This window comes from Vitis riparia, chromosome 16 (assembly GCF_004353265.1).
Source record: "Vitis riparia cultivar Riparia Gloire de Montpellier isolate 1030 chromosome 16, EGFV_Vit.rip_1.0, whole genome shotgun sequence".
Taxonomy (NCBI): Eukaryota; Viridiplantae; Streptophyta; class Magnoliopsida; order Vitales; family Vitaceae; genus Vitis; species Vitis riparia.
The window spans coordinates 22,440,216-22,454,587 of NC_048446.1; the positions used below are offsets into that span (position 1 = coordinate 22,440,216).

The window sequence follows — 14,372 nt, forward strand, 5'->3', positions numbered from 1 at the left end:
CAATTATGTGGGAGAGACCTTTTGAAACATATTGTAAGTTAAGCCTCAAAATGAATATTGTAGTAAAAATACTGGTACATGATAACAATAAAATTGTGAGCTTACATTGATGGAGGATTACTACATCATATTTAAATTACACACTTCTAGAAATTGAAAAAGACATGATAACATCTTTCATTCAATTTATGAGATAACTGTTAACTCTTGTTGAAGGTATCTTTTAGATGTGCTTGCATTTGTTTTTGTTGGACCGGTGCAAGTGAAAGGATTGGGAGGCGTGGATAAATTATGTTCTCCTTCTAATATCTGAACCACAAGCTTCATAGAAGGACGATCCACTAGGAACCATTGAATACACCAAAGTCCAATAATTGTCAATTTTTTTACTATTTGAGTATCTCTTTCTTCATCAATTCGAATTTGTAGCTCTTCACCTTGATCTAGATGATTATAAATCCATTCTGGGAAGTAAACTTGGCTAGTATTATCCACAGTAACATCAATATTCTTCCTTCCTCCTACCATTTCAAGTACTAGCATTCCATAGCTAAAAATATCTGACTTGTAAGACACATTCCCTAAATTCCTGGATAACATCTCTGGAGTGATATAGCTCATGGTTCCCCTAGCTGTAGTCATAGAAACTGCACTTTGTTCCTTGGAACATAATTTGGCTAGGCCAAAATCAACTATTTTTGGATTAAAATTGTGATCAAGTAAAATATTATGAGGTTTGATATCAAAATGGAGGATTCTTTGATCACAACCTTGGTGAAGATATTCAATTCCTTTGGCAATACCTAAAGCAATATCTTGAAGCTTTTTCCAACCAAGTGAATGGTTTTTAATTATAAATCCATGTTTGGTGTTTCATGAAAATGTTGTAGTAATAACCCGATTTCAATGTTTTTGAGAATGTCTATCTTATTAATAAATTGATAAAGAGAGTTGTATCTAATTGTATATAATTTACAAAATACATTAACGTGTCAATTGCATTAAGATATGATATTTTTGGATTAATTATTTCTCCATTACTTTTTTTAGGACTAGATGTAGTTCAAGGTTTTTTCCGAAGGTAATCAATCCAATTTTTCTGAAGTTTATAAAAATAATTTATCGAGTTCAAATCTATTTTTTATTTTCCTTCATTTTTTATTTTTATCTACTTTTTTTCTTTATTTTCTTTCCCTTACATTTTCCTTAAATTTTCTAGGAACCAAACATAGCCTTTCTGGATATCTTTTAATAAGATAAAACATAAAATAAAATTAATCATTTTTTCGTAGTTTTTTTTTCATAAAAAGTTTAGAAATTATAAAATATTTCATTTCTTTTTATAAGGTTTTTACCTATGAGAAATTATAGAATAATTTTACTATTTTTCTTCATAATTTCTACATATGAAAAATTATGATTTACGTTGTAAGATCAAATAATATAAAAAATTATAAAAATGGTAGGAGAATACGAATAAGAATTTTGTCATTCACCTTCCTTGAAATTATGGAAATGGTGACTAAGTAGTTAAGGTAACAAAAACGTTTAGTCCACGGCTAAAAGGATTCTCCACAAGTAAGAGCAGAACAACATGGAGTCTTCCACGAATTTTCCTTACTTTTTCACTTGGAATAAGGGAGAAGATTGAAGGAAGATTACGTCTCATTGACCTTAAATTTCAAGGTTTTGTATAGGCTTAGGGTAATTAAATTTTAGTAAATGTTTTTGTGGATAAACCAAAAGTAAATTATATATGTAGTCACCCACAATTTCCTGTATGTTCCCTTCCATTAGTTATAATTTTGAAGATTTAAAAACTGTTTTTAAGAAATATTGTAGGAAAAGATATATGCTATTTTGAAAAAAATAATCAAAATCCTTTCTCAAATAGATTTCAACATAATTCCAAGACAAATCAATCACAAATGTTCCCAAATCAACCACAATGGTTCAATTTATTATACATAATAGGGTTTCGCAGATGAAGGCAAACATCCTACTTTTACAAGGATGCAGCAGATATCAACTACACAGATCACTTACATTCATATATAAGCACTTTTATTCTGTTTATATGATATCAAAACAATAAAAAATGTCTTAGGCTCTGGGCTGAAAGCAAGTTTGCCTAAATCCAACCAGAGAGGCTCCTTTTTGAAGAGACTTTTCATAGAATCTGAGAGAACCCTTTTGAGCTTTAAGCTTGAAAGAAATCAATCCATGCATTGCTTCTGAGTTTGTGAAAGAAGATTCCTTCATATTGAATCTACCGTACCCCAAGCAACCTCTTCAGATTCGTCAATGTTCAACTCAATCATTCCCAGTGCCAACAAGTTCGTGAGACTGGCGTTTAGGCAATGGCCCTGCCTTGAACATAGAACTTGTGTTCGGTAGATTTCATCGTCTGTACTCAGTTCCATGTAGATTATCATTTCCATGTAGGTTATCACCAGTAATCGTTACAAGAGCACACCCCATTCTTTATATGATGAAACCGGTTAGAGTCCCTTACTACTATTTCTCTCCCTGTTGCCATTGAAATGTACTTTATTGCAGTATGGCAATCGCCACAGACGCGAAGATTCTTAAATATCCTGATGGGTTTCGACTGGCTTGTGCTTATAAGCCCAAATGCCACTGCTATTTTCTCACTGTGTTGGAACAAGAATTGCTCCTTTTGTTCTTCTTCTATGTCGTGAAGAACAAAGTCTGTGTCAGGGATGTGACCCATCTCCTTTATTTTGGAAGCCAGTTGGTCCAGTTCTTGATAAATCTGCCAGGCTTGAGGGTGGGAAGTCTCCCCTACATGGAACCTGTGCACCCTATTTTCTACCTCAATCCAACTACAGCCAGCTTCTTTGATCAAATTACGCTCTTTCATACTTTTTCTGATCTTCACTACGTCTTTCCACTGACCTGCTGAAGCATGCAAGTTTGACAGTAAGATATATGCTGCTGGGTCATCTGGTTCCTGCTCAAGAATCATCTCTGCAGCATGTCGTCCAAGCTCTGTATTACCATGAACACGGCAGGCTCCAAGCAGTGTTCGCCAAACCAGAGCATCAGCCATGAGGGGCATTGAGTTAATGAACTCCATGGCTTCTACAAGAAGTCCAGACCGGCCTAGTAAATCAACCATACATGCATAATGCTCCATTCTTGGGACAATTCCATGTTCTTTGTACATTGAATTGAAGTGTTTCTGTCCCTCAGAGATCATACCAACATGGCTACAAGCTGATAATACGGTAACATAGGTGATCTCATTCGGCTTTGTCCCTGTCTCAAGCATTTGATGGAACATTTCCAAAGCTCTGGTTGCAAATCCATGTTTGCAAAACCCGTGATCATTGAAGTCCAAGATATCACATTCCGATCTTCCATCTCATTAAAAACTTGAAAAGCAGCTTCAATGTTACCACACCTAGAATACATAGAGATCAAAGCATTACAAATGCATTGGTTTGACTTGTAGCCTCCCTTCAATAACCGACCATGAATCTGCTCACCTTTGCCCATTGCACCTATACTTGCAGCCCCACTCAACAAGCTAGCAAATGTAAAAGCACTGATACCAATACCAGTATCTGCGATCTCATTAAAGAGTAGAAAAGCTTCTTCAGACTTCAAGTTCTTGGCATACCCATCAACAATTGCATTGTAAGAAACCAAATTCTTCTCAAAGAGAATATCAAAAGCTTTTTGGGCATCTTCCATTCTTCCACTCCTAGCATACATGCTAATAAGAGAATTCCCCACACAATTCACTGATGCTATGCCCAGTTTCACTGCATAGCTGTACACCTGCTCACCTGTATATGGATCAGAAAGGTTTCCACATGCCTTGAGAACACTTGAAAATGAGAAATGATTAGGCCGTATATGACCGGATATCATCTTGCAGAAAAGTTCAATAGCTTCCTTATCACACTCTCCACTTTGCACATACGCTGTGATAATTGCAGTCCAAGACATAACATTATGCTCAGGCATCCGCTCAAATACCTTCCTTGAATCATCCACTGACCCATCTGCTGCACACTTTGCATACATGTCCACCAAGCTACAACCAACACAAACATCCAATGCCAATCCCAAACGTATTACTCGTGAATGCAATTGCTTTCCTAGTGCTAACAATCCTAATTCTGTACAAGCAGAAAGGACACTACTATATGTAAAACGGTCCGGTACATAACCACTCAATTCCATATCTAAAAACAAATCAATTGCATCTCTTGCACAACCTAATTGCGCAAATCTAGTTATCATTAAAGTCCAAGTAACCAAATTTCTCTCAGGCATTTTGTCAAACACCTTATAAGCTGAGCCCAAGTCACCACTACCTTCACAAACATATCAATCAATTCGCACCCAACACAGACATCAGCCTCAAGGTACCCGGTTTTCACCACAAACCCATAAATTATCTCCCCAACCCAGGCGTAATTGGCGTTTGAACAAGCCCGAATCACGGCCGCAAAGCAATACTCATTCGGGTAAAACCCCAATTCAAGCATATCAAGAAATGTCCAAATTGCTTGCAACTCCATACTGTTATTCGCAAAACATGAGACCATCGCACTCCATGAAACCAAGTCTCTCTTATTTCCCATTCCCTCAAAAATCAACCTAGCGGTTTCGGTGTCGCCACATTTTGAGTACAAGCTGATCAGAGTGTTCAACACAACCGAGTCGAGCTCGAGTCCAGACTGCATTAGCTTCCGGTGGACGAGTTTCCCGAGTTGGAAGTTGCGGAATCGGATGCAGGACTTGAGGAGGATGGAGTAGGTGGTGAGATCTGGTGGGGCGTTTTGCTGGGTCATGAGATCAAGGGTGGAGAATGCATGGTGGAGGCGGCCCACGTCGAGTTGGCGGATCAGACGGTTCTTGAGGGGCTCGAAGTTGGGGTTTTTGAGGGAGAGGGAGGAGGGGATAATGTTTTGGCGGGAAGGGTTTAGGGTTTTGGAAGAAGGTGGGAGGAGGGGTTGGGCGGGAGAGGGAAGAGAGAGAGTTATCATGGTCTTCCCCTAACGGCTAGTTTGAGAGAAATGAAGTTGTTCAACGCTTCAAGCTCATAAAGGAGGGAGTGTTTGGTTTACAAAAAGGATTTTTGAGTAATTGTTGGATTAATATTTGGGCAGGGGTGGAAAAATTTTATTTCGATTATCTTCTATTAATTACTATATTAAACCTCGAGGTAACATTTTTATTTGCTGTGGTATAAAAAAAGTTAAAAGGGTTTTTTTTTAAAATTGTTTTTATCAAATATAAAAATTAAAATTTCAAATTTATGGTAATTTATAAGAAATTAAGAGTGTATTTTGGGAATATTTTTAAAATTAGTTTTTCAAATTCAAAAACATGTTTCGTTATTATTATTATCATTTTTTGATAAAAAATAGTTTTTGAGAAATAATAATAAAATTAAATTTATTTTTTGAAAGTTATGGATAACTTTTATTTTAATAATGAATTAAATTACCTATATTTTATACTCTTTGAATGAGAAATGAATTTATGATAAATTAGCAAATATGTCATCAAGAAATACTTTTTTTTCATGTTTCTTAAGAAAATTTAAATTTTTTATTTTTATGAATTGTTACTTAAGAATCAAATGTAAAAATTATTTAATTTAAATAAGAAATTAATCTAAAATAAATCCCAAAACTTCAAAATTGAAACTATAATTTTATCACATAAGTTTATTATTTTTGTCTCATAATTTATCCAATTTTTAACAAAATTAAATTTCATAAATTGTAATTATTCAGATTTAAAAATTTAGACAAAAAAAACCTTAATATTATATTATAATGTGATTGCCTTCTTATGAATTTTCATTTTCTTGTTTATTGCTCACTTGCTTTCCCATGATAAACTACATTTCTTTTTGCCTTGTCTTAATAAATCAAGAACTGTTTTAGTTATTTGTTTTAATCTTGAAATAAAATTATTTAGATTTTATGTATTAAGAATCAATGTTTCTGAAATTGATTGATTATACTACTGTTAAAGGTAAGATCATATCCTATAATGATTTAATTTTAATTGTTTTCAAAATAATTAATGAGAAAGACCTTTAAGAGGTGTCAGTTTTCAAATTTAGAAATATATAACATTGTGAGTAGCAAATGTGGTTAACTAGGATTTTTTTTTTTGGATAAAAAGAGATTACGAAGCATAATGCTTACAAAATCGATTGAAAGATGAGTCATAATAATATTTAAAATTAAAATTTTTAACATTTTTAAGTTACAAGTATTAAAATAAGATAGAAAAACTTGACACACTCAAAAAATGTTTTCTTGTTATTTTTTGGTGAAGAGACAACCATTAATGAATTTTTTCCACAAAATTTATGGGAAGGAGCAATATTGAGGAAGATGCATGCCAATTAGAAACAATATTAAACATAGTTTGTAATAACAAGCTCTTAAGAAATTGTATGAAAAACTTTAGGTCATATTTGTTAACACTTTTTTAAAATAATTTTTTTATTTTTTTTAAAAAGAAAAACATGTTTACTAATAAGAAAATAGGAAAAATTTCTGATTTTAAAAAATAAAAAGTAAGGTGTTTTTTGAAAACATTTTTTGGTTGTTTTCAATTGATTTCACTTATTTTTATTTATTTTTTGAGAATTGTTTTAAAAAATAACTATACAAATATAGATAATAATTAAAAATAAAATACTACAAATAAAAGTTACTTTTAAACAATATTCTAAATAGGAAAAGAAAATTTCAAATTTTTGATAGATTTTTGTTTTATAAAATATTAAAGAACAATTTTTTAGAATTATTTTGGAAAAAACTTTCCAAAAAATCTTCAATTTCATTATTTTCATAAAAAAGTAGGTGATTTTGATTGCAAGAGATTTTATAAGGGAAGGGCAACTAAATGGCAACTTATAGTTTCTTATTTTCCATGGAGAACATGCATTGACTTTTTCCATGAAACACTAGGGAAGGAATAATATTTAAGGTGTCAATTAGAAACATTAAGCATTGTGGGACAATTTCTTCTAAGAAGCCCTTCAGAAAAAAATCTTCAAATCCTTTGACTTTGATGATTCTTGTTTTCAATGGAAAATGGTGTTATTGTTTTCATAATTAAGAATAAGGGGAAGGGCTCAGGAAGGTGTCAACATAGAAAAATTAAAATGCTGTGGGATCGTTGATGGAAATTAAATAAGGGCAGACAAGCTTGAGTAGTTTCTTTGGTTGTTTCCTACCATGGGAATCATAACCAATGATTTCTTGTTTTCCATGAGAAATGGAACTGGTTGGGAAGGTGTCAAAATAGAAACATTTGAGTATTATGGGGTGGTTCATGTATTTAATAAGGATAGAAGCAAGGGTAGAAAATCTTGACTGATTCATTTTGTGAGTTTTTTTCCATGGAAAACTAGGCAGGAGAAAATTTTCCACAAAATGGGGTAGGAATAATGTCTAGAATGTGCTGACTAGAAAAACTAGACATGATGGGATTGATAACCAATAATTTTTTTTGTGAGAAGATAAGTGGTACTATTTTCAAAAGAATTATTTAGAATAACCTTTTAGGAAGGTATCAACAAAAAAATAATAAATATTGTGGGGTAGTTGATGCATGTAACTAAAATAGAAAAAGGGTAGAAAAGCTTGACTCATTCCTTCGGTAATTTCTTATTTTCCATGGAAACACAGGCATCGAAACCATTGTCTTTTGTTTTCCATGAGAAGATGAGTGCTATTGGTTTCAAAAGAATGACTGATAAGGACTTTTAGGAAGGTGTACATCAATATAGAAATATTAAGCATTGTGGGGTATTTGACGTATCCTGCAAGAATTGAAAGGAGGAAAGCTTGATCGATGGTTACACGATTTCTTATTTTCCCTGGAAAAATTGGCTTTGAAATTTCTCCACAAAATTTATGAGAAGGATATGTTTAGGAAGGTCTTAATTAGAAACATTAAACCTTGTAAGGTAATTTCTATCGACAAGCTCTTAATCAAATTCATATAAAACTTGACTAATTCTGTAATGGATGATTTCTTATTTTTCATGAAAAATGGGACTTATTGTTTTCAAAAGAATTAAGGGGAAGGCCAAAATTAATTAATGGGAAGACCATAAAACTATCAAACATATAGAAGACTGTTTTTTAACTATAGTTAATGAGGAAATCATAGAAAAGCTTTTAAAGCACTATCTCTCGTGTGGTTCAATTCACAACTACGCTTTTTACTCTAAAAATGGGTGTTTATCCCAAAGAACACAGGTTGTCTTTTAAAGGCAAACTCAAAGCAGGATTTTACTTTGAAGCTAACTAGCTAAAAAGAGACAATTCCTAATGGAGTTGGTTGAACATGTCGTTTGCATCCTATTGGTGAGATCAATCAAATAGGAGATGTTTGAAAAATATCATTGTTTCCCTTTTACCTTGTAGTGGTTTTTGGAAGTTCTTCATAGTCATGACTTGTTAGCTATTATTTATGAATTTGAAATATACCTATATAAGTTCGTCCAAGACTCTTAGGAAGAAGAAACAACAATCCACAATTTATAATCTAGAACAAATGGAATTAATTAGTATATTAATTCTTTGTTATCTTAAGAGCACATGAGATTCACTTCTTCCTAAAGATATCCTGTAGTTATCTATTGATTGGGATGGACTCTACTCTTCTTGTATCTTCTCACTTGGGGCTGCAAAGTAACAATCCCTAGTTGGAACTTAGAGGCTAAGTATTGATTTATGGCAATACTATATCTGAATTATACTGGATTGGAATGCTTCTGAACAATCTATATATTCTATCCTCTTAATTTCGTCTTATTATATGGAGAGACAATGTTGGTACCCTAGCTCAAGTGCAGCACATTCAGGTGTTGATTACCACTTTTTGATCATTACATTTTCTTGGATTGGGTTCATCCACATCTTTCAACAAGGAAATCATTCACTTAGTCTCTTCAGCAATAATTAAGCTGAGAAAAGTAACCATGACTTGGGATATTTTGTGAGGAGAAGCTGCTAGCTGTTCTCTTATCCTGTTTTTTCCTTGTCTGAATGCCAAGGCACCAATATGAAAAAAGAGAAAAGAAAAGCAGATGTATTCAGTGAATGCACTTTGGCACCTTCTCCGAGCGGGAAAAAATTGATGTGTGACCTAACCCATGAATGTTAGACCCAGGGTGAGGAATTATGAGGTGTTATAGATTCCATCTTTCCTAGTTTATAGTCCACTAATGCTATGTTTGGTTCGGGAAAGTATTAAAGGAAAAAAAATGGTAAAAAGAATAATTATCTCATGTTTGATTATATTATGAAAAATATAAAATAAATATAATTACATTTAGTTAAAAGTTTATGTATTTTCAAATTATTTAATCTTTATTTAAAAAGTTAAAATAAGTGAAATGAGTTTGGAAAAATATATAAAAATAATTTATTAACTTTCAATCAAATAGAGATTGAAATTTTTTGGAAGAATGCATTACTCTCAAGCCTTCAAGATATTATTATGTTGATATTAAGAGGATTATGAATCAATTTAAGGACAAATTGGGTGAAGCATGTTATGGAACTGTATTTAAAGGAAAGTTTTTTTGATGAAGTTCTTGTTGTTGTCAAGATCCTTCAACAATTTCAAGGGAAATGGGGAAGAATTCATTAATGAAATGAGAGAAATGAACAAAATCCACCATATTAATATTGTTTGCTTAGTTGATTTTTGTGCTGATGGATTTTGTCGTGCCCTTGTTTATGAGTTCTTACCTAATGGATCTTTAGAGAATTTTATATTTTCAACAACTATTAAAAAATGCTCACTTGGTTAGGAGAAACTTTAAGATATTGCTCTAGGCATGACCAAAGGTATTGAGTATTTCCACCAAGGTTGTGATCACAGAAGCATCCATTTTGATATCAAGTCTCATCATATTTTAGTGGATTATAACTTCAATCCAAAGATATCCAATTTTGGCCAAGCAAAATTATATTCTAAGGGGGAAATTGCTGTTTTTATGAATGCAACTAGAGGGATTGTGGGTTATATTGCACCGGAAGTATTATCTAGAAATTTGGAGAATGTTTCCTAAAAGTTAGATGTTTATAGTTTTGGAATGTTGTTGCTTGAAATTTTAGGAAAAAAAAAATGTTGATGTGACAGTGATAAACACTAGCCAAGTATACTTTCCAGAATGGATCTAAAATCATTTGAATAAAGGAGAAGAGTTGTAGTTTGGGTTGAGGAAGATGAAGATGCTAAAATAGCAAAGAAATTAACAATTGTGGGACTTTGGTGTATTCAATGGTATCTAGTGAATCGTCCTACTATGAAACTTGTGGTACAAATGTTAGAATAGGAAGGTAGGAGACAATTTAGCCATGTTGCCTAATCTTTTCACCTACATGAATCCAATGAGAACAAATGCAAGCTAGCCTAGAAGATCTCTTCAACAAGAACTAACAATGATCTTAAAACTAGAGTGAAAAAAAACCTAGTATTTTTTATTTTGTATAGTGTAGGATACGATGGAACAACACAATCTTTTAAGTTTATTCATTTCTTTTTATATTTTCTAGCCCATTTCTCCATTTTGTGCTAATTTATATTCTCCTTGTTTCTTTTTGGACTACTTCCTATGCTAAATTTTTCCCCCTTTCATTTTCTATTTCCCAAATTTGGATGGCAAAAACAATGTCATTTTGTATCTCAAATTTTCACCACTTAATGGTTTTACCTTTGAGAAGGTCCCTTCATTAAAGACAAGAGTGCCAGATTGAAAGACCTTATGTCTTGTCTCTTTGAAAAAAATGATTAAGGAGTCTTGACATACATACAATATGAAATAATATTGAGATATGTGTTAGGACAAGGAGTCTACATTGCATTCTTTGTCCTTCAAATTGAACAATTTCTTCATCAGATGCACCTTATTGTTTGCCAACGGCTTTTCATTCATACCGGACAAAGCCTTCATCAGATCTGCTGTGGTCTTCCCCTTTACAACATTGTGTGCAACAGACCTAGATATAGTTAACCTAATAACTCCTAGAACCTGTCTGTCAAGAAGTGCCCATTCCTCAGCCTTCATACTCTCAAGTTTTGTCCCCAAAAGAGGCAGATGCAATTTCCTCCCATAGAGATAATCTTCAATTTGCATCCTTCAATATGCAAAGTCTGTGCCATTAAACTTTTCTATTCCAGACGCCTTTCCTGCTTCCTCTGCCATTGCTCCCACTCAAACCTAACCCTAGGCTCTGATAACAGTTGTTGTGCCAGTGAAAGCTTTGATGCCAACAATGTTAGTTTAAAGAACACAAAGATAAAACAATCACACATACGGTACATGGGGTTTTAACGTGGTTCGGACAACCATGCCTACGTCTACAGATGAGAGATAATGATTCCACTATACAATAGAGAATATTACAGAGGACAGAACAAGATACAACTATTGGGTTCCCGAAACATCCCATGTTTCCCCACTCTTTGTATCCATACCTTACTACGAGCCCTCTCGCTCCACCGGGTACCTCCCATTCTTCCTCACATCTCTATCCACCTCGTATAATCTCTACAGGTCCATCTCCATCTCATAACTTTTTCCCCTCATGACCTAGAATATTTATAGAGATATTTCCAACAACCTTCCTTATTTTATAAGAAAGTCTAATATTACAATAATATATCAACCTAGAAATATTCTATATAATATTCTTTACAAAAAAGGAATCTATACTAATTAGGAATTTGGGACACTTCCTAACATTTGTGTCTTCTTCCGTCTTTATTCTTTGATCCCTCATTCTTTAATAAGTTTTATGTTGACTTCTATCTCTCTTTCCTTGATAGTTTAATTTTGTGTCTTCTTCTTTTTCTTGGTAGTTTTTGTTTTATATCTCATGCTACTTATTCTTTTTTGAGCATATACATTTTCTATTCCTATTGAGTTTCATAATGTCTCTATGTTTGAACTTGTTCGCATTGATCATTTCCACAATGACACAAATAGTTTTCATGTAGATATTGGTATTTGGTACTTCGATTAAACGGTACAAAACTCGATTGATTGTTAAGGGATTTCTCAACAGTATGATTGCTAAGTTGTCTACCAAGTCACATCCACTTTTGCATTTTTGATTTTTGATTTGCAAACTCTCAATGCTTTTTGCAACCACATCATGAGTTTGTGGGGAATGTTAAAAGTTATTAATATATTTAGTATATTAGAACTATATATTTATTTATTTAGTTACTATATCACAATTATTTTCTTTCTTTTTAGATGTAAAGGTAAATTAAATCTTTATCTTTATTTTTTTATTAGGCCTATTTAAATTGTAACCATGTTGTACTACTTTTAAAAAACAAGAATTCATAACGAGAAATCCTATATTTATTTTCCTTTCTCTTTTTTCTCTTTGAATCTTGTTTGGATTTTGAACACAACTGTTAAATTTTTTCTAAGAATAAACACGTCCTCCAAATTCTTGCTCCTCAAGAATCATACTTTGCCTTTCATGGGTTTTTTCTTGCTTGTGCAAAGTTGGGACTTGAAATAGTATTTCACATTAAAAAGGCATGCCATGAAAACTGAATTTCACAGTTCTGTTAATAACTGGGATAAAGTAAACTCTTCATATTTTCTTCCTTCCAAGTTTTATGATGACTAAAATTTTCTAAATGGTTTAATACACGTACAGTATTGAGAGAAGAACTTGGCGATTGCAATCTCCACTATTTTTGCAACATCAGCATGATTGGTAAGGCTTTCTTCACTCAAATCTATGTCTCTGTTTTTTCTGTTATATTTATGTCGCTCACTTATATCTGTCCACATTTTTAATCCAATTTATATTTCTTTCTTATTAGGAGCCTGGATATTTCGAATTATCGGTATGGTTTTCAAATTCCTACTATTAATTCTGTGTAAAAATAATATAATGAGAATTTCATATGAAAACTCATGAAAAGTACTGAATTCGATTTTGTTTATTCAAAATTTTACTTTGCTGCAAAAATATTTTTATATTTGGAATTTACTTAATTTGAATTCAGTTCAAGTACATTCACAATACAAAGAAGGCAAAACAAATGGAATTGAAACTGGGGTCTCCATATACAAGGCCCCACATCCATGCAACCAACAAAACAAATTGCAACAAGACAACCACATAATGTTTTCCTTAAACTTTGATAATGGAATGCATGTAGTCATTAATTTGTTTACAATGATCGTATTCCTTTTTCTAAAACCTTTATTCATTTCACATTTGATTTATATTCAGTCATAGGAAGATTTGTGCCGGGGATATTATGCCTATTTGCCTATTTAGTCTACAAGTTTCAACGAAGACATTTATCGTTAGATGATGATGTTGAAGAATTCTTACAGAGTTATAAAAATCTTCAGTTGATTAAGTACTCATATTCAGATATAAAGAAGATGACTAACAAATTTAGTAATAAATTAAGACAAGGAGGCTTTGGCTCTGTATATAAAGGAAAACTTCGAAGTGGTCAAATTGTAGCGGTAAAAGTTTTGGTTATGAATAAAGCTAATGGACAAGATTTTATCAATGAAGTAGTCACAATTGGAAGGATTCACCATGTTAATGTAGTGTGACTTGTTGGATTTTGTGCAGAGGGATTAAAATGGGCTCTGGTATATGAATATATGCCTAATGGGTCCCTTGATAAGTTTCTTTTTTCTAAACTTGAAAACAACATTCTTTTGAGTTGGGAAAGATTATATAAGATTGCACTAGATGTGGGTTGTGGGATTGAATACTTACATCAAGGTTGTGACATGCAAATTCTGCATTTTGATATCAAGCCACACAACATTCTTCTTGATGCAAACTTTATCCCAAAAGTTTCTGATTTTGGCCTTGCAAAATTACATTCAATAGAAGAAAGCATTGTGTCTCTAACTGCTGCTCGAGGAACATTAGGATATATTGCTCCAGAATTATTCTACAAGAACATTGGAGGTGTTCATATAAAGCTGATGTGTATAGTTTTGGAATGTTATTAATGGAAATGGTGGGAAAAAGGAAGCATGCAAATACATGTCTAGAGCAAAGCCAAACATACTTCCCATCATGGATTTATGATCGAATAGATCAAGGAGAAGACATGGAAATTGGAGATGCCACTGAGGAGAACACAAGTATATAAGGAAGATAGTCATAGTTGCATTATGGTGTGTACAGATGAATCCCACGGATCGCCCTTCAATGAGCAAGGCATTGGAGATGCTAGAAGGTGAAGTTGAACTCCTGCAAATGCCCCCAGGCCTACTCTATACTCCAGGGAGATGTCAGTTGAGGATCATATGAACAATCCAGTCGGGGTACCAATTCTTC

General features: G+C 32.9%; 1 pseudogene; it reads right to left on the reverse strand.

Annotated features, from left to right (window-relative positions):
* Window positions 1–2,055: 2,055 nt before the first annotated feature.
* On the reverse strand, window positions 2,056–5,053 carry LOC117933734 (annotated as a pseudogene).
* Window positions 5,054–14,372: the final 9,319 nt, after the last annotated feature.